Source organism: Nycticebus coucang, chromosome 18 (genome assembly GCF_027406575.1).
Source record: "Nycticebus coucang isolate mNycCou1 chromosome 18, mNycCou1.pri, whole genome shotgun sequence".
Taxonomy (NCBI): Eukaryota; Metazoa; Chordata; class Mammalia; order Primates; family Lorisidae; genus Nycticebus; species Nycticebus coucang.
Window position 1 is genome coordinate 40,687,978 of NC_069797.1, and position 27,031 is coordinate 40,715,008.

At 44.1% G+C, this 27,031-nt stretch overlaps 1 pseudogene; it reads right to left on the bottom strand.

Annotated features, from left to right (window-relative positions):
* Positions 1 to 1,915: 1,915 nt before the first annotated feature.
* LOC128571089 (threonylcarbamoyl-AMP synthase-like) lies at positions 1,916 to 26,813 on the bottom strand (annotated as a pseudogene).
* Positions 26,814 to 27,031: the final 218 nt, after the last annotated feature.

Consider the following 27,031-nt stretch of genomic DNA (forward strand, 5'->3'; position numbering starts at 1 on the left):
GGGTCTCAGATGGCAATCTGACAGAAGATACATTTTCTATCTTTAATGTTTTTTTTTTTTCTTTCAGTTTTTGGCCAGGGCTGGGTTTGAACCTGCCACCTCTGGCATATGAGGCCAGCGCCCTAACCCTTTGAGCCACAGGCACCGCCCTTTAATGGGTTTTTATTATCCTCCAGTGTTTGAGTGTGGGTAAGGAAGTAAACTCCTCTAACTTTATACAACTGATTAATATGATCAAAAAAGGCCAGGGATTATGCCTATAATCCCAGCACTTTGGGAGGCAGAGGCAGGAGTATTACTTAAACTCAGGAGTGTGAGGTTGCAATGAGTTATGATTCTATTGTACTTCAGCCCAGGCAACAGAGCAAGACCCTGTATAAAAAAAAAAAAGGAGGGGGATTAGTGTACTCCCACTTAATGGGCACAATGTAAAGGGGGCAGGACACAACTACAATGGGGACTATACCAAATGCAAACATTGTAACCTAATTCTTTGTACCCTCAAATTAACCTGATATTTTAAAAAAGAGATTCTATAATACGGACTTCATCCCTTTTAAAGACAGCTTTTTATTTATTTTTTTTTTTAGAGACGGAGTCTGATTTTGTCGCCCTCAGTAGAGTGCTGTGGCATCACAGCTCATAGCAACCTCCAACCCCTGGGCTTAGGCAATTCTCTTGCCTCAGCCTCCCAAGTAGCTGGGACCACAGGCACCCGCCACAATGCCTGGCTATTTTTTGTTGCAATTTGGCCGGGGCTGGGTTTGAACCCGCCGCCACCCTCAGTATATGGGGTCGGGGCCCTACTCCTTGAGCCACAGGTGCTGCCCTTAAAGACAGCTTTTTCTAGGAAATCTTGTTTTTCTAATTAGTAATCAGTGAGAATCTGCCAGGATTTTCTGTACTTAGTTCTCATGCTATTACACTATTTTCTTAGAAATGGGTAGATGTAGTATATGAGTTTTACCTTAGCATTCAGTCCCAGCTGACCATTAACTAGCAGAACTTCTTTTTTTTCCCTTCCATTGTTTCATCAGTTATGTGTATTTTCACCATTGATGTTAACTGAGTAGCTGGGATTACAGGCATGTGCCACCATGCCCAGCTAATTTCTAAATTTTCTGTAAAGACAGGGTCTTATTGTGTTGCTCAGTCTGGTCTCAAACACCTGGCCTCAAGCAGGCATCCTGCTTCAGCCTTCTAAATCAAATTCTTTTGATGCTCCAGGTCAACAAATAGTACCTGAAGGCAATCACACAGAGTTAGAAGAGAAGAGGAGGCCAGGCAAACAGAAAAACCTGTGGTGAGGTCCTTTCCAGACTGGACATCTCATTAGAGTGGGTAGTTCATCTCAACACTGGGAGAAGTTCCCTTATTCTTAGGATCAACTGACCCTATAAGGCAGCTTTCCTCAACATAACTTATAAAAACAGTCAGGAAAGAAGCCATACACAGCTATGCCTTATATCTTAAACTAGAGGACAGGCCAAACAAAAAAATCAGATATCAAAAACTGTCACCAGGGGCAGCAATCTGAACAATGGAAAAAAAGGCCCACAAAGGCCACAAAGGCCCATGGCACCAGCCTCCTCTCACCCCTATGCAGGACACTGAACTGAACTGATCATTTAAACAGCATTCCAACAGCATCCAGGTAAATAGTGAGAGACTCAAGGAATATAAATACAGAACATTTAAGTCAATTATCATGTCTGTCTAAATCTTGAGGTGGTAAAGTCGTTCTTTTGTTGTTGTTCTTAACCTCTTTATTCAGCTTTTGGCTGACATATTAAATTATAAATACGACTTTTCTCCCGGGTGTGAGGGTAAACCAGCACCTCCTGGGGCTTGGTCTGTGTCACCTCGGGGGTCATGAGGCCTTGCCAACCACTAGTAGACAGCAGAGTATCCAGCACCAGTGTTTGGGCCTTCCCTCCTCCTGAGTTTCACAAGCAGGATCCATGTGAGGGAAGCAGCCTGTACTTTGTTGGAGGACAGCCGTAGTTCTTTCTAGGGCACAGCCAGGACAAATTATGCCAAGCTTTCCAGGTACAGATAAATCAATAACAGTTGAGCCCAGGCAACACTCAGGGCTCTGGCTATCCCCAATTGGTCCTGCATCAATGACCAAGGACAAATGAGGCCAGAGGTGTTGGAACTCCTCAACATTCAGAGAACTGGTCTGGGAGCCGAGGTCGGCGCTAGTAAGAGCAAGAGGTTCCCCAAACATCTTGGCCAAATCTTGCAGAAAGGCGTAGTCAGGATCCAGATGCCTACGAGAGGAGTAAAGGGGTTCAGGTCCTTGTTGAGCGTCTCTGTGCGTTCCATCCCAGAGTCCCTGGGCCTGGCAACAAGTGTTCAGGAGCTCATGTGGTTCTCTCACACGGCAGTACCTGTAGACATCGGTCACCGGCCCAGGCGTACGGCCAGCAGCTTGGCCTCGCTGCGGCCCTTGAGGCGGTACACATCGCTCAGCGCCGCGGAGCGACTCGCCGAGCAGGCCAGGCCGCGCAGCGTATCGGCGGGGACCGCCTGCACGGCGCCGGCGGGCAGCCTCCGTCCAGCCGGCGCGCTCGGGGCCCGCGGCCTGCCCGGCCCCCTGGGAGCCGCCGCATCCGGGCCCCTGGCCGCGCCCGGGCAGGGCGTGGCGGGCGGAGGAGGCGCCGCACCGGGAGGCCGTGGGCTCCTCGCTCGACCCTACGCGGGCAGCCACTGCGGTAAAGTGTTACTTAAAAGATTCAGATAGGAGGCGGCACCTGTGGCTCAAGAAGTAGGGCACCGGTCCCATATGCCAGAGGTGGCGGGTTCATAACCCACCCCTGGCCAAAAACCACAAAAAAAAAAAAAAAAAAAAGATTTAGATAGGTAAACATTGTAGGCTTTTTGAACCAAGGGACATAATCGAGGTTATTAAGTAGATACTTATATAACTATTTGAAATGCAATCATTTAAAAATGTACAAACTGCTCTTAGCTTGTGGACTATTAAAAAAACCCAGGTGACTGGGCAGCCACGGCCCATGGGATGTAGTTTCTCTACCCCTGATCTAGACCAATCCTCGTTTAAATATGAATAATGAGAAAAGAAAAAAAAACTGGGTCTGTGACTCTTCGTGGAACATGAAAGAAAAATATAATCAAAATACCCAACATATAGATGTATTAGTGAAGGCACTTTTGGTTACAACAGAAATCCAACTTAACCTAGCTCAAGTATAATAAAAGGATTAGCTCAAATAACTGAGGATGACAGGGACCAAAAGGGGGCGAAATATGGTCTTGTTCGTCTATTTCTTGTCTCAGCTCTTTTCTATTTGTCAATTACATTCATTCTTCAGAAGTAAATTGGAAGAAATGTATTATTAGAGTACATGAGGAAATATAAAGTAAAAGATTTGCTAAGAATAAAAATGATCAAAACTGATCTGAAGGTAGTTGATTGTGTTCACAAGTCAGTTACAGATTGAATTCCTTGTTCTACTTTCCACCCACCCTTTTCATTGATGTATTTGACTAGTCATTAAAGAAAAAAAAAATGGCCAGGTATGGTGGATTACACCTGTAATCCTAGCACTCTGGGAGACTGAGGCAGGTGGATTGCGGGAGCACAGGAGTTCAAGACTAGCCTGAGCAAGAGCGAGACCTAGTCTCTACTAAAAATAGAAAAACTGGGCGGTGCCTGTGTCTCAGTGAGTAGGGCTCTGGCCCCATATGCTGAGGGTGGCGTGTTCAAACCCAGCCCCGGCCAAACTGCAACAAAAAAATAGTTGGGCATTGTGGCAGGCGCCTGTAGTCCTAGCTGCTCAGGAGGCTGAGTCAAGAGAATCGGGTAAGCCCAAGAGTTAGAGGTTGCTGTGAGCTGTGTGACGTCACGGCACTCTACCCGAGGGCGGTACAGTGAGACTCTGTCTCTACAAAAAAAAAAAAAAAAAAAAATGCTAAAAATAGAAAAACTGAGGCAAGAAGATCACTTGAGCCCGAGTTGGAGGTTGCTGTGAGCTATGATGTCACAGTACTCTACCCAGGGCCATAGCTTGAGACTCTACCCAAGGCCAAAAAAATCAATAAAATTAAATTTAAATTAAAAAACAAAAACTTACCGGTGTTGTGGTGGAGACCTGTAGTCCCAGCTACTCAGAAGGCTGAGGCAGGGGGACCACTTCAGCCCAGGAATTTAAAGTTGCTGTGAGCTATGACACCATGGCATTCTAGCCCGGGGCATCAGAGTGAGACTCTGTCTCAAAAAAAAAAAAAAGAAGAAGAAGAGAAAACTTCAAAATTACCTCCAGTCCCTACGATGTTTGTGAACAATGGGAGACCATGAGCTCCCTAATGTCAAAAGGATAGTAACAGAAGTAGGATTCTCAAGATAAGAAAGGAATGAGGGAGGAAAAATTATAAAAAAAGAAGAAAATGTGGGAGACTTTGTTTATAATGTAAAAAAATATCCAGAAGTCAGAATGGAAAAATATTTTAGGGACGGGAGAAGTGGGAGGATGAGTCTGGAAAGAGAATAAAGTGGCATCGGTCTGGAAGCAGAGGACAGAAAAAGACAACATTGGAATATATAAAGGCAAACGATGATGGGCCCACATTTTGGGCGAAAGTGAGTTCAGCTGGCCTCTAGACAGAATTTGAGTTTCCTATTCAGGTGATCTCTTGGGATGGCTATATTCACATAAGGTCTCAGTGGATTCTGTATTAGTGATATCCAGGCTGGGCACCTAGTGTGGCCATCTTGGAGCAGGTCAAGTTTGCTTCTATCATTCAATAACTTCTAAGCCATTATATTTACATAGTGGGTGTTTAGTGTATATTAATTATTTGTCCAGTGAAAAAGGACTGGATGTAACCAAAGAAAATAAATGAAGTCTCCAAAGTGACCAAAAGCTTAGAACATCCTTAACTACTCTTTCTGCTTTTTCCATTTCAGCAGTCATAGGACTGGAGGATGGGGTAGGATGAGGGAGTCTGCTAGAGTGATTGAGTGACTATTCTACCCAGAGACAGCAGTATTCACCAGAATGTGGAGGAGGTTGAGAAGGGAGGAAGAATTCATTGTACTCGATCCAATGAGATATGTCCAAAAGAGTCACTCCATGAGAAATCTGAGACTTAAGCTTCTGACATGAATGTAGGGCAATCAATCCATTGCCAAATCAGGGTGAGAAAATGTCTTTGTTTTGAAATAATAATTTTCTTTTTTTTTTTTGTAGAGACAGAGTCTCACTGTACTGCCCTAGGGTAGAGTGCCGTGGCGACACACGGCTCACAGCAACCTCTAACTCTTGGGCTTATGCGATTCTCTTGCCTCAGCCTCCGGAGCAACTGGGACTACAGGCGCCCGCCACAACGCCTGGCCATTTTTTTGTTGCAGTTTGGCCGGGGCTGGACTTGAACCCACAACCCTCAGCATATGGGGCCGGCGCCTTACCAACTGAGCCACAGGCGCCGCCCGAAATAATAATTTTCATTCTAAAGTTTGAGAGGTAGGAAAACTTTCTTGACCTCTAGCAATTTTTTTTTTTCTGAGACAGAGTCTCACTATGTCATCCTCAGTAGAGTGCCATGGTCTTAGCTCACAGCAACCTTAAACTCTTAGGCTTAAGCAATTCCCTTTGCCTCAGCCTCCCAAGTAGCTGGGACTACAGGTGCCTACCACAACACCCAGTTATTTTTTTGTTGCAGTTGTCATTGTTGTTTAGCTGGCCCAGTCTGGGTTCGAACCTGCCAGCTTTGGTACATGTGGCAGGCACGGTAACCACTGTGCTACGGGTGCTGAGCCAACCTCCAGCAAATTTTTATTTCTTTTTTAATTTAAAATTTTTTTTTTTTTGAGACAGTGTTGCCCTGGGTAGCGTGCCGTGGCGTCACAGCTCACGCCAAACTCACACTCTTGGGTTCAAATGATTCAAGTGATTCTCTTGCCTCACCTCCCAGGTAGCTGGGACTACAGGCGCCTGCCACAATGCCCGACTATGTTTTTGGTTGTTGTTGTACTTGTCATTATTGTTTAGCAGGCCCAGCCTAACCACAGAGCTATAGGCACCAAGCCTTTTATTTAATTTTTGTAGAAACTGAGTATCTCTATTTTACCCAAGCTGGTCTTGAACTCCTAGCCTGAAGTGATCCTCCCACCTTGGCCTCCCAAAGTCATGGGATTACAGCAAATTTTTCACTGTCAGATTCTTATCTGTTACATGGAATTATGAGTATTTACCTTAACAGAGCTATTAAGGCCACTGTATATAAGAAATCTAGCACTTGGGCAGCGCCTGTGGCTCAGTGAGTAGGGTGCTGGCCCCATATACCGAGGGTGGCGGGTTCAACCCAGCCCCAGCCAAACTGCAACAAAAAAATAGCTGGGTGTTGTGGTGGGCGCCTGTAGTCCCAGCTGCTTGGGAGGCTGAGGCAAGAGAATCACGTAAGCCCAAGAGCTGGAGGTTGCTGTGAGCTGTAACTCCATTGCACTCTACCGATTGTAATAAAGTGAGACTCTGTCTCTACAAAAAAAAAAAAAAAGAAATCTAGCACTTAATAGTCATTAAATAAACAGTAACCATTATTATAATTTCAAAACTACAAAAACTGTAAATCTATTAAATCTCATAATAGTCCAGTCGAATAATTATTTGGCCCACTAAAAAGACTATTGAAAGTTTCTGTGCAGCAAAATGCTCTAATTAATAATTGGTGCTCAATGCAAATGATCGCCACAATTTCATCTTCTTGGGATCTGAGCAAGAACAGAAAGAGCTTATTCCTGAAATCAAATCCTAGAATCTGGAATCCTAAAATTCATTTATGTCAAATAACAGTAACCTCATCTGATCCATTTAATTGATACATAATCTGAAGTTATTTCACTAAACAGAGCCCTAAAGAGGGTATACTATGAGGTAGTTGTGAATATAGCCCTGGGATTATTCTGTTTCAGTTCAAACTCTTACTATTTCTTTTCTTTTTTTTTGAGACAGAGACTATTTCTAACCCTGGATAGAGTGCCATGGTGTCTAGCTCACAGCGACCTCCAATTCAGGTTCAAGCGATCCTCTTGCCTCAGTTTTTCTTTTTCTTTTTGTAGAGACAGAGTCTCACTTTACCCTCGATAGAGTGCTGTAGCGTCTCAGCTCACAGAAACCTCCAACTCCAGGGCTTAGGCAATTCTCTTGCCTCAGCCTCCCGAGTAGCTGGGACTACAGGCGCTCACCACAATGCCCAGCTATTTTTTTGTTGCGGTTTGGCTGAGGCTGGGTTTGAACCCGCCACTCTCGGTATATGGGGCCCGACACCCTACCCACTGAGCCACAGGTGCTGCCCTTGCCTCAGTTTTTCTATTTTTAGTAGAGACAGGGTTTCCCTTTTTGCTCAGGCTGGTCTTGAACTCATGAGCTCAAGCAATCCACCTGCCTCGGCCTCCCAAAGTGCTAGGATTACAGGCGTGAGTCAACATGCCCAGCCTCTACTGTTCATATTCTGCATGACCTTCAGCAAGTTATTTTTCTGCCAGTTTTCTCATCTACAGAATGGGAATAACAACAGCATCCACCTCCTGAGGTGTTGTGAGAATCAACTGAATTCATACATATAAAGTGCCTAAAATAATGCTGTGCACACAGAAATGGCTCAATAAATGTTAGCTTTATTACAGTAATAACAATGTTTTTCTTTGAGACAGAGTCTCACTATGTCACTTGGTAGAGTGCTGTAGCATCACAGCTCACAGCAACCTTAAACTCTTGGGCTTAAGCGATTCTCTTGCCTCAGCCTCCCAATTAGCTGGGACTATAGGTGCCCGCTACAATGCTCTGTTATTTTTTGGTTGTAGTTGTCATTATTGTTTGGCAGGCCTGGGCTGGGTTCAAACCCACCAGCTCGGTGTATGGTGGCTGGCGCCCTAGCCACTGAGCAACTTCACAGAGCTGGTCACTGAATTATGGATGAAGATGGATGTAGCTTTAGAGTTGGTTTAATCCAATTTCCTCTCAAGACTTTTGTGAAACTGAGACTCAAAAAGCAATGTTGATTTTTTGGTTAAGCACTTACTATACTATCCCTTTTAATCCTCCCTGTAACTCTGTGAGTTAGGTACCACTGTTTTTTCGCCTGTCCATTTTATGGGTAAGAAACTGAAGCTCAGAGACGTTAACTCATAACCAGCATTTCACAAGGGTATGTGGCGAGGCAGAATTAGAAGCCAGAGGTTTCTTTTTAATTAATTATTTATTTTTTTTTTTTATTGTTGGGGATTCATTGAGGGTACAATAAGCCAGGTTACACTGATTGCAATTGTTAGGTAAAGTCCCTCTTGCAATCATGTCTTGCCCCCATAAAGTGTGACACACACCAAGGAATTTTTTTTTTTATTTTTTATTTTTTTGTAGAGACAGAGTCTCACTTTACTGCCCTCGGTAGAGTGCCGTGGCGTCACACGGCTCACAGCAACCTCCAGCTCTTGGGCTTATGTGATTCTCTTGCCTCAGCCTCCCGAGCAGCTGGGACTACAGGCGCCCGCCACAATGGCCAGCTATTTTTTTTTGTTGCAGTTCGGCTGGGGCTGGGTTTGAACCCACCACCCTCGGTATATGGGGCCGGCGCCCTACTCACTGAGCCACAGGCGCCGCCCAGAAGCCAGAGGTTTTAAGTCCATCTGCCAGTCTGACTAAAATCAATTGAATTCCTAAATTTCTGTATCAGAACACATAGCTGAGCAGAGCACAGTAGCTCACGCCTGTAGTCCCAGTTACTTAGGAGGCTGAGGTAGGAGAATTGCTTGAGCCCAGGAGTTCTAGGCCAGCCTGGGCACCATCACAAGACTTCATCTTGAAAAAACAAGGTATGGGCAGGTGTTTCTAGTTAACAACCAAAGGAAAAATCTTAATTCTTTCACCATACCACATAACTTCCTGGTCAGCTTGTCTGGATGAATTAATTGCAAATTGTTCCTTTAATAAGTAACAAAACAAACTGACTTTCTGCATAGTGTTATGAGAAGAGCTCTTTGGAGAGTAGCAGGCCTTTCCCTATCCCAACCTCCTCCTCCTCCTTGCTCTCAGCTGATGATTTCTCTCCTACTGCAAAGAGAAGATACAGGCCAATGGGCAGTAAAATTCTTCACATCCTACCTTCCCACAACCTACAAACTTATCTGCAACCCTGTCTGTTCTTGCTTTTTCTGTATCTTCTCAGGGGTGGTATTCTTCATCTTCTAGCAGGGGTCCTCAAACTTTTTAAACAGGAGGCCAATTCACTGTCCCTCAGACTGTTGGAGGGCCAGACTATAGTTTAAAAAAAAAACACTATGAACAAATTCCTATGCACACTGCACATATCTTATTTTGAAATAAAAAAACAAAACAGGAACAAATACAATCACACCGCCTCATGTGGCCCACGGGGCCGTAGTTTGAGGACCCCTGTATGGTGATTTTCTCCACATAAACTGTAAATCAACATTCTTCAGAGTGTGATCCCTAGACCAGCAGCCTTAGCTTCACCTGAATATAGTTAGAATTGTAAATTCTCATGCACCTTCCTAGACCTACTGAATCAAGAAACTCCTGGCAGTGGGGCCTAGCAAGCTCTAGTTTGACAAGCCCACCAGGTGATTCTGATGCATGCTGAAGTTTGAGAACCACTGTTCTAAATCCTTGTTATTCAAAGTGGGACTTTGGCCTGGCAGCATTGATTGGCATCACCTGGGGACTTGTTAGAATTATAGATTCTTGGGCTCCAGCCCAGACCTCAGGTCTCAGAGTCTGCATGAGATAGGATTCCCCAGGTGATTCCAAGGTCCCCAGATGATTTCCCGTGCATGTTAAAGCTTCTTAAAAGCACTGCTTAGCCGGGCGTTGTGGCGAGCGCCTGTAGTCCCAGCTGCTCCGGAGGCTGAGGCAAGAGAATCGCGTAAGCCCAAGAGTTGGAGGTTGCTGTGAGCCCTGTAACGTCATGGCACTTTACCCGAGGGCGGTACAGTGAGACTCTGCCTCTACAAAAAAAAAAAAAGCACTGCTAGATAGCAGCTTCTTCTCAGAAACATTCATTTCTCCCTCTCTACTTTTCCTACTCATTTAGATCTTTCCTGTGAGCATTTTAAAAATTATTCATTCTCTTCAATATTAAAAAACATTACTCTGTTCATGTTTTAGCTACTTCTCTCTCTTCTTCAATTCACAGACAAGCTTTTTGTTTGTTTTTGAGATAAAGTCTCACTCTGTTCCTCAGGCTAGAGTGCTGTGAATTTGATACAGGGTTCCCCCATTCAGGGCTGGACAGGAACCCCGTTTCTTAGACCTGACAATTTTGTGTACACCCTGCATTTTTGCCCTGAGCCGGAGGGACTGCATTAATACATTCATCAAAATTCAAAAGGTGTCTTCCATCTACTGAGTCCTAGCCTAATGTAATTCTCAAGACCTTATACCCATAGACAAAAGATCCACCAGACACTTCCCACTTGAGTCTTTCCCTCTGCCAGAAGCTCTGCTGCTTTTATTCCTTCTGTATTCCTTTCTAATAAATCCTATCTTAACCACTGACCTGTGGTCCGTGGGTTCATTCTTCAAATCCCCAAGACCAAGGACTTACTGCAGAAAGAAACTCCACCAACATATTTTGTCAGCCTAGTTTACAGCATTCTCAGACTCCTGGGCTTGCAGCAATGCTCCTGCCTCATCCTCCCAAGTAGCTGTGACTACAGGTGTGCACCACAATGCCCCGCTAATTTCCCTATTTTCAGTAGTGATGGGGTTTCGCCCTTGCTCAGGCTGGTCTCAAAATCCTGAACTCAAATGATCCTCCTGCCTGGGCCTCCCAGATAGTTAGGATTATAGGCATGAACCACTACTACTGGCCCATAGACAAGCTTCTTGAATGATTTGCTGATACTGTAATACAAGTATTTTTGTCATAACCTCCCTCACTGCTCAATCCCTATTAGCCTAACTTGTCCTCACCAACCTACTTGAACTCCTTGGGCAAAGGTAATATGTAATCCATTTGTGGGTAAATCTAATAAACAATTTTCAGTCATAAATTAACCTGACCTAGCTACAGCATTTGATAGTATGTCTGCCATCTTAAACTTCTCCTTTGACCTTTTTTTTTTTTTTTTTGTAGAGATAGAGTCTCACTTTATGGCCCTCGGTAGAGTGCTATGGCATCACACAGCTCACAGCAACCTCCAACTCCTGGGCTTAAGCGATTCTCTTGCCTCAGCCTCCCGAGTAGCTGGGACTACGGGCGCCCGCCACAACGCCTAGCTATTTTTTGGTTGCAGTTCAGCCGGCTCTAACCTGGGCAACAAAGCCAAAGCTCATCTCAAAAAGGAAAAGAGGCCTGGCAGGTGGCTCACATCTGTAATCCCAGCACTCTGGGAAGTGGAGGAAGGAGGATTGATCGAGCTCGGGAGTTCGACACCAGACCCCTAACTCTATGTCAAACTCCTCAAGACAGGGAAAGTAAAAACCAAGTTGTTGGAAAGTGGAAAACTTAGCTGGATGTGGTGGTGCATGCCTATAGTCCCAACTAGACAGGAGGCTGAGGCAGGAGGAACCCTGAAGCTCAGGAGTTTGAATTTGCAGTAAGCTGTGATGATGCCACTGCACCCTACCTGGGCTGACACACTGAGACTCTTTCTCAAAAAAAAAAAAAAAAAAAAAAAAAGGTTGGGCGGCGCCTGTGGCTCAGTCGGTAAGGCGCCGGCCCCATATACCGAGGGTGGTGGGTTCAAACCCGGCCCCGGCCAAACTGCAACCAAAAAATAGCCGGGTGTTGTGGCGGGCGCCTGTAGTCCCAGCTACTCCGGAGGCTGAGGCAAGAGAATCGCTTAAGCCCAGGAGTTGGAGGTTGCTGTGAGCTGTGTGAGGCCACGGCACTCTACCTAGGGCGATAAAGTGAAACTCTGTCTCTACAAAAAAAAAAAAAAAAAAATTTGAGGACTCCTGGTTAGAACAACTGGTTTAACAATGGGTTGTGGCTGGGTGCGCTGGCTCATGCCTGTAATCTCAACATTTGGGAGGCCAAGGTGGGTGGATTACCTGAGCTCACAGTTTCAAGACCAGCCTGAGCCAGAACGAGATCTCATCTCTAAAAATAGGGCGGCGCCTGTGGCTCAGCGGGTAGGGCGCCGGCCCCATATGCCGAGGGTGGCGGGTTCAAACCCAGCCCCGGCCAAACTGCAACCAAAAAAAAAAAAAATAGCCGGGCGTTGTGGCGGGCGCCTGTAGTCCCAGCTACTTGGGAGGCTGAGTCAAGAGAATCGCTTAAGCCCAAGGATTTGGAGGTTGCTGTGAGCTGTGTGACGTCATGGCACTCTACCGAGGGCGATCAAAGTGAGACTGTATCTACAAAAAAAAAAAAATAGCCAGGCACTGTGGCGGGTGCCTGTAGTCCCAGGTGCTTGGGAGGCTGAGGCAAGAGAATCGCTTAAGCCCAGAAGTTTGAGGTTGCTGTGAGCTATGATGCCATAGCATTCTTTTTTTTTTTTTTTTTTTTTTTGTAGAGACAGAGTCTCACTGTACCGCCCTCGGGTAGAGTGCCGTGGCGTCACACAGCTCACAGCAACCTCCAAATCCTTGGACTTACGCGATTCTCTTGCCTCAGCCTCCCGAGCAGCTGCGACTACAGGCGCCCGCCACAACGCCCGGCTATTTTTTGGTTGCAGTTTGGCCGGGGCTGGGTTCAAACCCACCACCCTCGGTATATGGGGCCGGCGCCCTACTCACTGAGCCACAGGTGCTGCCCATGATGCCATAGCATTCTATCGAGGGTGACAAAGTGAGACTGTCTCAAAAAAAAAAAAAAAAAAACTCTTGTGACCCAGTTCTGGTAAACACTAAGAGAGATTTGCTGAAGACTTTTAGGAAAGCTCTTCACTTGAGAGAGAGCTATGTGTGTTGCCACAGCTGGTCATTCTATAATTCTAGATGAAGAGAGAGTTTCGGGTGGCATCACTCAATTGACTAATCTTGATGTTTGCATTTGCTTTGGATTTAGTCCTAATACACCTTTCAAACTCACATACTTGTCTTCTGTTATCTCATTTCCTTCTACCTGTTTTTTTTTTTTTGTCTCTCAGCATGTTCTCTTCAGATGCACATTTTTTTGTTGTTGTTGTTGAGACAGGGTCCCACCCTATGCCCCTGAGCATAGTGCAGTGGGCGTGGTAGCTCACCACACCCTCAGACTCGGGCTGCGGGCACCCCGCTGCCTCAGCCTCCGGAAGCCGCTGGGATTACAGGCGCTCGCCGCGGCGCCCGGCTGGGTTTTTCCATTTTTTTCATGAGTCGGGGTCTCACTGTCGCTAAGGCGAGTCGCGAACTCCTGAGCTCAAGCGATTCTCCCTCCTCAGCCTCCCACAGTGCTGGGATTACAGGCGTGAGCCACCGCGCCCGGCCAGATGCACATTTTATTTGTACCGTCTCATTGTTTTTCTACTTCATTTTTCCCAGTGGATACTAACTTTTCCTTTCTCTTCCTCCACACTGACACTAGCATCTCACCACTGTCACAACGACGCCCAGCTCCCCGGCACGAACCTGGAATCTCAGAAACAACTCTGTCTGCACAGTTGAGGGGCACTGGGAACACAGAAGTCAGAGAGAGAGATCCCAGGGAACAGGGATCCAGAAGGCTCACTATACCTGAAGCTCAATCGCACCCTCTGCTGATACCAGGTCAGCAGGCTGAAGAGCCCCAACTTGAAACTTGAAGCAGAGTTTGGGGACCTCTGCTTTCTCTTAATGAAGAATTAGAATTGAGAAAGAGATATAGAAATCCAAAAAGGATGAGTCTTTAGAATCAATAGGACACGTAGACTTGACAGGCTTAGATAGATGCTTGTGTGGGTTTGGTTACCTTCTCTATTCTCAGTGCCTGGAGCAGTTCTAGACCATGATGAGCGCTCAGTTAATATTTGCTGAGTGAATATGTGCTGATAAGTAAGCAAAAGACTGGTCTGCAAAAGCATAGTTGAGACCCTTTATGATCCTAGAAAGATAAAGAGAACAATTGTCTTAATTCCTGACAAGTCCCTGTTCAAGGTCCTCATTGGGCCTGGTTAGGGTTCCTGCCCTCTGCTTCTGTAAGATAGCCCTGGATCTGTGCAACGACTTGTTTTTTACTTGCCCTGTCTTGAGGAGTTTGAGGTAGACTGCCAATCTTTTTTTTTTTTCTGTAGAGACAGAGTCTCACTTTACCGCCCTCGGTAGAGGTAGAGTGCCATGGCCTCACACCGCTCACAGCAACCTACAGCTCTTGGGCTTACATGATTCTCTTGCCTCAGCCTCCTGAGTAGCTGGGACTACAGGCGCCCACCACAATGCCCGGCTATTTTTTGGTTGCAGTTTGGACGGGGCTGGGTTTGAACCCACCACCCTTGGTATATGGGGCCAGCGCCCTACTCACTGAGCCACAGGCACCGCCCTAGACTGCCAATCTTTTTTTTTTTTTTTTTTTGTAGAGACAGAGTCTCACTTTATGGCCCTCAGTAGAGTGCCGTGGCCTCACACAGCTCACAGCATCTCTAGTTCCTGGGCTTAGGCGATTCTCTTGCCTCAGCCTCCGGAGTAGCTGGGACTACAGGCGCCCGCCACAACGCCCGGCTATTTTTTGGTTGCAGTTTGGCCGGGACCGGGTTTGAACCCACCACCCTCGGTATATGGGGCCAGCGCCTTATGGACTGAGCCACAGGCGCCGCCCTAGACTGCCAATCTTATAATAGAGTTTTTTATCTGGGCACAGGGCACACTCAGAAAACAATACATTTCTCAGCCTTCTATAAGTCTACAAGATTGTTGTATTATTTTACCAAAAGAAGGGGGAATGGATGCTGGATAGGGAAAAACACAATGTCCATTAGAGTATTAGAACCTATGTCATGTGTTTTTAGTTGATTGTATATAAATAGACAGAGTAAGCTGTATTATTCTCATTACAAAGACCATCTAGGGTGGTGCCTAGACCATCTAGGCTGGCTCAGTGAGTAGGGTGCCAGCCCCATATACCAAGAGTGGCGGGTTCAAACCTAGCTTCAGCCAAATTGCAACAACAAAATAGCAGGGCGTTGTGGTGGGCGCCTATAGTCCCAGCTACTTGGGAGGCTGAGGAAAGAGAATCACCTAAGCCCAGGAACTAGAGATGCTGTGAGCTGTGTGACTCCATGACACTCTACAGAGAGCAATATAGTGAGACTCTGTCACTACAAAAAAAAAAAAAAAAAAAGACTTTTTTTGTCATTATCTAAGTCATTATCTATGAATCCTTTGACTTCTTCAGCTTATTTTTCATTCAAGCCCATCTAAGAATAACTACACAATAGAAGCTCTTTCCACCAATCGCCACTTAAGTGGTAAACCTAATTAATCAATGCTCTCTATTTCCTCTAAAGAAGATACTGAATCCCAGTGCACACAGAACGCCTAGGGATAAACTTCAACCCTCTGATACATCCACGTACTACTACTCCCACACGTCGAGTCAAGGCTTGTTCACTAACCAGTTTATTCTGGTTGTTCTTGTTTTAATTACGTATTTAATTAAATGCTACATAACATGAAAGAAGAATAGAGGAAAAATTACTTCTCTATGAAAATTAAATTGAATCTTTTGGAAAGAGTCAAAAAAAAGGATAATCAATTTTCAAAAACTACTATCAATTAGGTTTGGGTGAGACTACCACTGTAAAAGATTCATGGTGGGATGGGAAGTCATAGAACCCAGAAGGATTCTGTGGTGAGAGAACTTTGAATGTATTTTTAAGTTCATGTTTTTCTTTAAAGCAGTCAAAACTGGGCTGGGCCTGGTGGCTAATGACTGTAATCCTAGTACACTGGGAGGCCAACATGGGATTGCTTGAGCTCAGGAATTCGAGACCAGCCTGAGCCAGAGTGAGACCCTATCTCTACTAAAAATAGAAAAAATTAGCCAGGTGTTGTGGCAGGCACCTGTAGTCCCAGCTACTCAGGAGGCTGAGGCAAGTGGATTGCTCAAGGCCAAGAGATTGAGGTTGCTGTGAGCTATGAGGATGCCGCGGCACTCTACCCAGGGAAGAGACTGAGACTCTGTCTCAAAAAAAAATGTCAAGGGCGGCACCTGTGGCTCAAAGGGATAGGGTGCCAGTCCCATATGCTGGAGGTGGTGGGTTCAAACCCAGCCTCGGCCAAAAACCACAAAAAAAAAAAAAAAAAAAAAAAGTCAAAACTGGGTGGTGCCTGTGGCTCAAAGGAGTAGGGCACCGGCCCCATATACCAGAGGTGGTGGGTTCAAACCCAGCCCCGGCCAAAAACTGCAAAAATTAAAAGAAAAAGTCAAAACTAAAAGTCATATTAAATTATATATATGTATATTTCTTTTTTTATTTAATTTTTTTTTTAGCAGAGACAGGATCTCTCTCTTACTTAGGCTGGTCTCAAACTCCTGAGCTCAAGCTTTCTACCTGCTTGGGCCTCCCAGAGTGCTAGGCTTACAGGCATGAGCCAGCTCGCCCAGTTTTTAATGCAGTATTGATGTGGTTAATGGAAGAAAGAGAAATGCTGAATTCCAAACAGTGGAGTCATTCAAACTAAGGTTCTTGGCCCTATATAAAAAAAATTGGCAAATGAATGTGTGTCATTGTAAGTTAAAATGTTTAAGGTATATATGTTTAGAATACATATATTTAAGGTATTCATCTGATAAAAGCTGTCAAATGAAGCAGAAAGGTCAATGAACAAAAAAATTGGAATTGAATTTGGCTAATTAGGAGGTAAGAAATGGCTAGTTCAGGAAGGTAAAGAGGATGAAGGCCAGATTATAAGAGAATGAGATGAAAATAAAACTACTGAGAACCTTTAATCAAGAAGCTTAATTGAAATAAATAAAAACAAGGATAGGTAATGCTTATTGAAGGCTTATTGTATTCAGATATTGTCCCAGACATCTTTGGTGCATAATCTATATTTTTATAATTTAGAAGGTAGGCTTTAAGTAACTCTGGCCGAATTAAACAGCTACAAAGTGAAATAGATTTTTCTATTAAAGCAAATGCTGGGGTGGTGGTGGGGAACATCAGATTTGTCTGATGAGAGAATGCCCTAGGGAAAGGATTATATACAAAGCTGACTGTAAGTTACCAACTATTCTTCCTAGTTGGTCAGTATTCATTTAAAAATAGGTTTTCCCTCTGTAAATAGGTGATTTAATAACTCACCTTTAAAAGACAATTCTGGGAGGCCCCATATGTCGGAGGTGGCAGGTTCAAACCCAGCCTTGGCCAAAAACTGCAAAAAAAAAAGACAATTCTGGGCCCCGTCCTCATGCCTGTAACCCTAGCACTCTGAGAGGCTGAGCAGGAGGTTCACTTGAGGCCAGGAATTTGATGTTGAAGAAAGCTATGATCAGGCCACTGCACTCTAACCCAGGCAACAGATCTAGATGTTCTCTGAAAAGAAAAAAAAAGTAAGTTTGGGTCAGGCACAGTGGCTTAGGTGTGTAATTCTAGCATTCTGGAGTTCAACACCAGCCTGAGCAAAAGCAAGACCCTGTCTCTACTAAAAACAGAAAAACTAGCTGGGCATAATGGTGTGGACCTGTAATCCCAGCTACTTAGGAGGCAGAGGCAAGAGGATTGCTAAAGCCCAAGAGTTTGAGGTTGCTGTGAGCTGCGATGCCATAGCACTCTACCCAGCCTGAGCCAGAGTGAGACCCAGGGTGACAGAGTGTGACTCTGTCTCAAGATAAACAAAACAAACAAAAGACACAGAAAATGTGAAGAAAAAAGTGCTTTATAGTTTAGCATAGATGAGCACTGAATGTTCTAAAATAATCTCCTATCCTAGCTCAGAAACCAAAATTATCTTGTTAGCATCTAAAAACAAATGCAATGTTTAAATTTGACTAGTTTCTATCTTAAAGGTGGTCTTCTCTGAGTTTGTCTCAAATTCTGAACAGCACACTATTTGGGGCATAAAACCTTCTCTAACAGAAATACAGTAAATAGTGCTGCTGAGTAAAACTGAACTATGTAAATTATTTAAACAAATAGCTTTTCAGAAAATGAGTAAAAGGAAACTTTTACTCAAGGAAAAGCAATAAATAAAGAATAGGCCATATCTCTTTAGAAAAAAGAGGTTAAGTGTAGAAGTAGAGATATCTGAAGAGAAAAAGGTGTGAATATTCTTTCCACATATGACTCAGAAACCAGTCATCTGCAGAAAACATGACAGATTGAATTTCCATGGCTAATTAGGAACACATACAGGTTTGACACCTTTGGGACTCCAGTAGCAGTGATTCTAATTTTGTATCTCCCACCAATTCACGTTCATGTACAATGAATGTGATAGTGGTAGTCAGATTAGACTGATTATTTAAATTTTGTTAAATACTGAGTTGCAAAAAAAGGTCAGGGTAAAGGCAGTTTTATAGAATTTAACCTCTTGAGACACATTATCTCACAGTTGTAAACACACACAGTGGCTCTAACAGAGGGACAATGGACTCGATATCACTGATATTTTCTATAATAGGTATGGGAGAAATAGCTAATTATTTTGCTTCTAAAATTAATTGTTAGTGTGTATGTTTGAAGATTTTGAACCCAATAATTAAAACAAGATATGATTCCTAAAAGACCTAATCAGTGGGTGAGAATAGTTAACAATGAAACAGATCCCATGGGTATATAAAAACTATCGGCGGCACCTGTGGCTTAGTTAGTAGGGCACCGGCCCCATATACCAAAGGTGGTGGGTTTGAACCCAGCCCCAGCCAAACGGCAACAAAAAAATAGCTGGGTGTTGTGGCGGACGCCTATAGTCCCAGCTACTCAGGAGGCTGAGGCAAGAGAATCACCTAAGCCCAAGAGCTGGAAGTTGCTGTGAGCTGTGACACTAGGGCACCCTACCAAGGGCAACAAAGTGAGACTCTGTCTCTAAAAAACAAATTACTATCGCTTACTATCTTATAAAGGGAATGTCAGTAACTAATGGATAAAAATGGATTATTTTGAAAAATACATTGGAAAAAACACCTATTTGAAAGAAATTCAAATTTACTTCATGCCAAAATAGTTCCAGATAAACTTGAATGTCAGAATATATTTTAACCATAAGAATACTAGAAGAATATAAAATGTAGTCATATTAAACTGATCTTAAACAGTCATATTAAACTGATCTCAAAAGTGAAAAGAACATTTTAAACATAAAGCTACTGGTAATCTGATAAAGAAAAATTCAAAATGTTTTTTTTTTTTTTTTGAGACAGAGCCTCAAGAGCTGTCACCCTGGGTCAAGAGCTGTGATATCACAGCTCACAGCAACCTCCAACTCCAGGGCTCAAGCGCTTCTCCTTCCTCTGCCTCCCAAGTGGCTGGCATTATAGGCGCTTGCCTCAATGCCTGGCTATTTTTTGGGTGCAGCCATCATTGTTGTTTGGCGGGCTGGACTGGATTTGAACCCGCCGGCTCAGGTGTATGTGGCTGGCGCCTTAGCTGCTTGAGCCACAGGCGCGAAGCCAAAATTCAAAATGTTTTTTAAGGACATTTTATCATATATTTCTTTTATCATATATTTTCATTTATGATATATTTCATATATCATTTTATCATATATTTTCTTTTAATGTTTAAAAAACATTTAATTACCATTATAAACAATGCTGCTTTTCTGTGAAACATGTTTTAGAAAAACAACAATTACCATAAACCCCCCAAAAAACAATGCTGGCCATTCATGCCTGTAATCCTAGCACTCTTGGAGACCTAGGCAAGAAGATTGCTTGAGTTCAGGAATTTGAGACCTGCCTAAGCAAGAACGAGACCCCTGTCTCTACAAAAAATAAGAAAAATTATCCTGGCTCTGTGGCAAGTGCCGGTGGTCCCATCTACTACAGAGGGTGAGGCAAGAGGATCACTTGAACCCAAGAGTTTGACGTTGCTGTGATTTAGGCTGATGCCACCGCACTCTAGGCCTGGGCAATGGAGTCAGAGACTCTGTCTCAAAACAAAACAAGAAAACCCAATGCTGCTGTGAAAGTCCTTGAACAGGGCGGCGCCTGTGGCTCAGTCGGTAAGGCGCCAGCCCCATATACCGAGGGTGGCGGGTTCAAACCCGACCCCGGCCAAACTGCAACCAAAAAATAGCCGGGCGTTGTGGCGGGCGCCTGTAGTCCCAGCTACACGGGAGGCTGAGGCAAGAGAATCGCTTAAGCCCAGGAGTTGGAGGTTGCTGTGAGCTGTGTGAGGCCACGGCACTCTACCGAGGGCCATAAAGTGAGACTCCGTCTCTACAAAAAAAATAAATAAATAATAAAATAAAATAAAAAGAAAGTCCTTGAACATTTGTGAAGATGCCTATATGGTAAATTCCCAGCAGGGAAACTTTCTGGGTCAAAGGATATATGTAGTTTAAATTTCAGTGGATGTGAACTGAAACAGAAATATCAAATTATAGTATATTTCTACCAATAGTTTTGTTTTTTTTTTTGAGAGACAGAGTCTCACCTTGTCACCCTAGGTAGAGGGCTGTGGTGTCACAGCTCACAGCAACTCCAGCTCTTGGGCTTTAGGTGATTCTCTTGCCTCAGCCTCCCAAGTAGCTGGGACTACAGGCGCCCGCCACAACGCCCAGCTATTTTTTTGTTGCAATTTGGCCGGGACTGGGTTTGAACCCGCCACCCTTGGTATATGGGGCTGGCGCCCTACTCACTGAGCCACAGGAGCCACCCTTTTGTTGTTGTTTTAAAAATGGGCTTACTCGGGTGGCTCCTGTAGCTCAGTAGGTGGGGCGCCGGCCCCATATACCGAGGGTGGCGGGTTCATGCCCGGCCCCGGCTGAACTGCAACCAAGAAATGGCTGGGCGTTGTGGCGGGCGCCTGTAGTCCCAGCTACTCGGGAGGCTGAGGCAAGAGAATCGCTTAAGCCCAGGAGTTGGAGGTTGCTGTGAGCCGTGTGGTGCCATGGCACTCTACTGAGGGCCATAAAGTGAGACTCTTGTCTCTACAAAAAAAAAAACCAAAAACCAAAAAAAAAACAATGGGCTTACTCTGTTGCCCAGCCTGGACCAGCAATGGTACAACTGAAGCTTACCTCATCCTCAAATTCCTGGGTTCAAGGGATCCTTCTGCCTCAGTCTCTCTAGTAGCTGAGACTACAGTGCCCAGCACCATGGTCCCAAATCCAACCAATAGTTTATGAAAGAGCTTGTCTCTTGGGGCGGCACCTGTGGCTCAAGGAGTAGGGCGCTGATCCCATATGCCGGAGGTGGCGGGTTCAAACCTAGCCCCGGCCAAAAAAAGAAAGAGCTTGTCTCTCACAGTTTTCTTCCTTTTTCTGTTTTTGAGACCAAGTCTCATTTTGTCGCCCTCGGTAGAGTGCTGTAGCATCACAGCTCACAGCAACTTCAAACTCTTGGGCTTAAGCGAGTCTCTTGCCTCAGCCTCCCAAGTAGCTGGGATTACAGGCACCTGCCACAATGCCTGGCTACTTATTGGTTGTAGTTGTCATTGTTGTTTAGCTGGCCCAGGCCAGGCTCAAACCCACCAGCCTCGGTGTATGTGGCTGGTGCTGGAACCACTGTGCTATGCTACAGGCACCAAGCCTCTCACAGTTTTCTTAGCCCTGTATGTTATCAAGCTTAAAAAGTTTTTTTTGCCAATCTGATAGGTAAAATAAATTGTTTCTCCTTGCACTTTAACATTTTAATTGTAGCTATTTATTCCTCCTGCCATTTTATTTTAAATGCGGTATGAATTAAGGACTTGACCTTTTTCTCTCCCAAGAATATTTTCCCAACAAAGGGATAGCTAATTGTCCTAATACCAATTAGTGAATAATCAATCACTTCTCCAATTATTTGAAATGCCACATCCATTAAGTGTTTTTTTCACACATATACATCAATCCATTTCTGGACTGTATTCTATTCTGTTGACCCATTTGGTTACTTCTCTGTCATTGCTGACTTTATGGGATATTCTTCATCGGGAGGGCAACTAACCATCTTCTTTTTCAATAACATCATGGCTAGTCTTATCCATTTTTTCTTCCAGAAAAATGGTAGAATCAACTTGTCAAGTAAAAAGAAGAAAATCCAGTTGGGAGTTTGATTAAAGTTATCATGAAGCTATAGGTTAATTTGGACAAACTGAGTTTTCTCATCTAAAAAAAGGTGTGTTTTTCCATTTATTCAGGCTTCATTTTTCTTTAGTAATGTTTTGTAGTTTTCCTTATGTGCATTTTGCACATTTCTTGCTATGAATTAATTCACTTAACTACTCTTTGTCCTAGGCTCAGCGTGTACAGTGAGTGATGAACAAGACAAATTTCCTGTTCTCAGAGAGCCCATATTCTACTTGAGAGAGATAGATAATGAACAAATAGAGGCAAAAAAGACTGGCTAGTGAGAAGTCCTCTGCAGAGAATTAAAACAGGGTTATGTGATAGATAGTGGGTGCCTAAGTAGTACTTTAGTTTGGATGGTTAGGAAAGTCTCTTTTTTTTTGCGGTTTTTGGCCAGGGCTGGGTTTGAACGCACCACCTCTGGCATATGGGGCCGGTGCCCTACTCCTTGAGCCACAGGCGCCGCCCAGGAAAGTCTTTTAATATTTAACCTGAGATCTGAGTAGCAAGAAGACTCTGGCCTTGTAAAGCTGGTAGGGATCAGAAGAGCATTCCAAGGAGAGAGAACAGCCAGTGCAAAAATCCCTAAGGCTCCTGGTAGCTTGATACTTTCTGTTAAAGAAACAGAAGGCTGAGGTGGGAGGATTCCTGGACCAGGCTTTCCAGACCAATGTGAGAAACATAGACCACATCTCTACCAAAGGAAAAAAAATTATCCAGGCATTGTGGCATGTACTTAGAGTGCTAGCTACTCAGAGGACTGACGGGCAGGAAGATCTCTTAAGCCCTTTGGTTCAAGGCAGCAGTGAGCTGTGATCACCCCAGCCTAGGGTCACAGAGTGAGACTATGCCTCAAAAAATAAAATAAAGAAACAACCAGAAGCTCAGTGAGGTTAGAGGGTAGTGGGAAGGGAAAAGTTATTATGAAAAGATGTTAGACAAACATTTAGATGATATAGGCCTTCATAAAGAGTTTTCAGATTACTTTACTTTAAATGTGCTGGGAAGCCATGAAGTATACTAAGTAAGGGAATGACTTGATCCGATTTATGGGCTTTGAAGGATCACTACAGCAGCTAGTGGAAAGGCACTGCAGAGAGTCAAGAGTTAAAGAAAGGACCTTTGTGAGGAGACTAGGGTAGTGGTCCAATTAAGAGGTAATAGTGGCTTGCAGAGGGGTGGTGGTGGTGGAGGAGTAAAACATAGTAGGTTTAATATTGATTTTTATGATTTAGTCAAAAAGGCTTTGCAGGCTTAGCTCCCATAGCTCAGTGGTTAGGGTGCCAGGCACGTACACTGGGGCTGGTGAGTTCAAACCCAGCCCAGGCCTGCTAAAGACAATAATGACAACTACAACCAAAAAATAGCCGGGCATTGTGGTGGGGTGCCTGTAGTCCCGGCTACTTGGGAGGCGGAGACAGGAGACTCACTTGAGACCAGGAGTTGGAGGTTGCTGTGAGCTGTGATGGCACAGCACTCTACCAAGGACGATTATAGGAGAGTAAGATGAAAAATAATACTGAGAACATTTAATCAAAAAGCTTAATTGAAATCATTAGCAACAATGATAGCTAACATTTATCAAATGCTTATTGTATGCAGACATTATCCTTCACATTTTGGGTGCATAATTAATTTTTTTTTACAACTTTGGAGGTAGGTACTAAGTAACTTGTGATTTTTCTGTTCAAGTATGTGCTGGCGTGGTGATGGGGAACTTTATGATTTGTCTGATGACAGAACACCCTCTAGAGAAGGCACCATAGAAAAGAGCCCAGGACAAAGTCTGGAGTGTTCTCTAAACTCCGGAGAATGTGAGGTCTGCCTGGATGAAATCAGCAAAAAGAAAGGGGAAGACAACCAAGTATGGTCTGTTAGAAGCCAAGAGAAGAAAGTTTCAAGAAGGGAACACTGGTTCTGGTCGCTACAAAGTTTCAAGAAGGAAGCAAACCAGGGTTGAACAGAAGTCAATGAAAATAACTGAAAAGTTTTATTGGTTTTAAAACCAGAGTTTTCTGTAAAAGTAGCCTTAGAGTAAAGATTGGAATGGCTGCCTAATTGAAAGGTTTAGGAGAAACTATGAAGTAGGAATTGGAAATAGCACCTAGATGGAAGTCTTTCAAAAATTTTTGCTGTGAAGGGGAGCAGAGAAATGGGGCATTATGAGGAATCAAGACAGTTTTGAAATTTAAGATAGAAATCAGAACATGTTTGTAAACAAATGGAAAATTACCCAGTAAAAAAGGAGAAATTGGTGAAGCAAGAGCAGGAAAGGATAGTCGTTGGAGCAAAGCTCTTGAAATGAAGAGGAGAAAAGATCTAGAACACAAATGGAGGGGTTGCCTTTGATAATGGCAAGCCCATTTCACCAAACAGGAGGATGAGAAACTGTGAAACAAGTTTGATGAGAAACAAGGTATTGTATGGAAGATGTGGATATGATTTTGAAAAATAAAGTGGCTGAGAAGTAACAGGAATAATGGAAGAAAGGGGGCTCAGCGCTTGTGGCTCAAACGGCTAAGGCGCCAGCCACATACACCTGAGCTGGCAGGTTCGAATCCAGCCCGGGCCCGCCAAACAACAATGACAGCTGCAACCAAAAAATAGCCAGGCATTGTGGCGGGCGCCTGTAGTCCCAGCTACTCGGGAGGCGGAGGCAGGAGAATCGCTTGAGCCCAGGAGTTGGAGGTTGCTGTGAGCTGTGATGCTATAACACTCTACCCAGGGTGACAGCTTGAGGCTCTGTCTCAAAATAAATAAATAAATAAATAAAAATAAAAAATGGAAGAAAGGCAAGCTGTGGACCATGAAGGAGTGAGGGGAGAGTTACCAGGGATCAGTAGGTGACAACATTTTAAGAGTAGTGGCAGTTTGAAAAAAACTTGCGTTTTTGAAGGAGGATGGAAGAGAACTGCTTATGAGGAGCAGGCTGTAAGATGAGAGGAAGATTAACCTCTTGTCCTTGAAAACTTGCGAGGGAGGTATTTTGCTGGGTGATAAACTAGGTTTCAGATGGAAGAAGAAGTTGATGGGAATATTTAGAGGAAAATCTAAGAATAAAGGGAAAATGGTAACAGATGTTGAAATCTAAAGTGTGCGGTGAAATGGTTAGGATGGTTAGTGAAGAGTGGGATGTGGAATCAGATTAATTGAAGTAGAGAGTAGCATGGAGATACCAGTCAGGGTAATGATGGGTGACCCAAAGGTTACTTGCTGTGATTGAGGTGAAAAGGATTATAAAGCTTAATGGAATTATCTTTTGGTAATCTCTTGGGTCAAAGGTGGACGAACTGTTTAAAATGAATAATACAGAGCTACATAAACTGTTCCTTTGCAGGTCTTGTGGTTTGGAGGCTGCTAGATTAAAATTGCTAATATTTCATCTAGAGTTTTTGTATTCAGTTATAAAATATGGTCTATAGGTTTCCTTTAGTTTACAATTGTTAGGTTTTGTTAACAGGGTTATAATCAGCTCTCAAAGTAAGCTGGGATTTTTTTTCAAGCATTTGTATGCCCCTGAACCATCTGGTCTAATGTTTGCTTTCTGGGGTAGGGGATATTTTTGACTATGTTTTCATTTTTATTTAATTGGTCTACTCAGACTTTTTGTATATTCTTGAGCTGATTATGCTTATTTACATTTTTATTGTTTTTTTCTATTTGTATTTTTTTGCGCCAAATTTTTTTTTTTTTTTTGTAGAGACAGAGTCTCACTTTACCGCCTTCAGTAGAGTGCCATGATGTCACAGGACTCACAGCAATCTCTAGCTCTTGGGCTTCAGCGATTCTCCTGCCTCAGCCTTCGGAGCAGCTGGGACTACAGGCGCCTGCCACAACGCCCGGCTATTTTTTGGTTGCAGTTCAGCCGGTGCTGGGTTTGAACCCATCACCCTCGGTATATGGGGCCAGCGCCCCACTCACTGAGCCACAGGTGCCACCTGCGCCAAATGTTTGTATGTACATCTTTCTCATTCCTATTTTTGTACTAGCATTCCACTTGAAAATCTCAAAAGTTGTACAAGAAAGAGCATATTTCATTGATGCTGATGATGACATACTAATTTGCTTATTAAGGCTTATTTCACTTTTTGTTTTATATTTTACTTTTATTTTTGTTTATCGGCTCTGTTGCTTAAATCGGAGAGGCCTATTTTAATTCCGTGGACATTGGTGCAAAGGATTGTGACCTACTGGGTGAAGAGAGGGGATGATAACCACATTGTCAGAGCACTGGAGGTCCTGGCCCAAGTTTTTGTAAGCTGTTTTTAAGTGGATACTTGGAGAGATACTGTAGGAATTAAATGCTGTATCCAGTGCTTTTCGGAAAAAAGTACATTAAACAAAAGCTGAAAAGATTATGTTAAGAATTGGTTAAAACAGAGCCCACTTAAGTCTCGACATAACTAGTTACATATGTGAGACTTGTGTGGCTGATGGTGGAAATTTCCCAAGTTATTTTTTAACAAAACCAGAATATCTCCCTCCTCAATTCTCAATCGGGTATGTCCCACCCAAATCCAGTCCAAGGATGCCACACTTTTCCCATCCTGTTTACTAATGACCTTCCGAAGAGAGGTTTCCCGCCTTTTCACTTAAAGGCGTGGAAGGTGAAATCCTTTCCCCTACTTTCTCCAACCACAGTCGCCGGAGGCCAGAGCCTACACCGTTTTCCCGCAAAGCGAACAGCGGGGCACCAAGGCCAGTAGGCTGCATTACAAAGCCGGGCCTCGAGCAAAAAGGTGACGGACCAAGTTGCTGAGCAACGGCAGAAAACCTGCAAACGCAAAAGCCCTCGGCGGACTAGGGGAGCGACTGAGGTTCTGCGCGGGCCCAACGCCCGCGGCGGGAGTAGGGAGCCCGGCCGTTGCAGGCTGGAGCAAATGCGGGGGCGGGGAACCGGGGAGGAGGGTGGGTTCGCTCTACTCGACTCC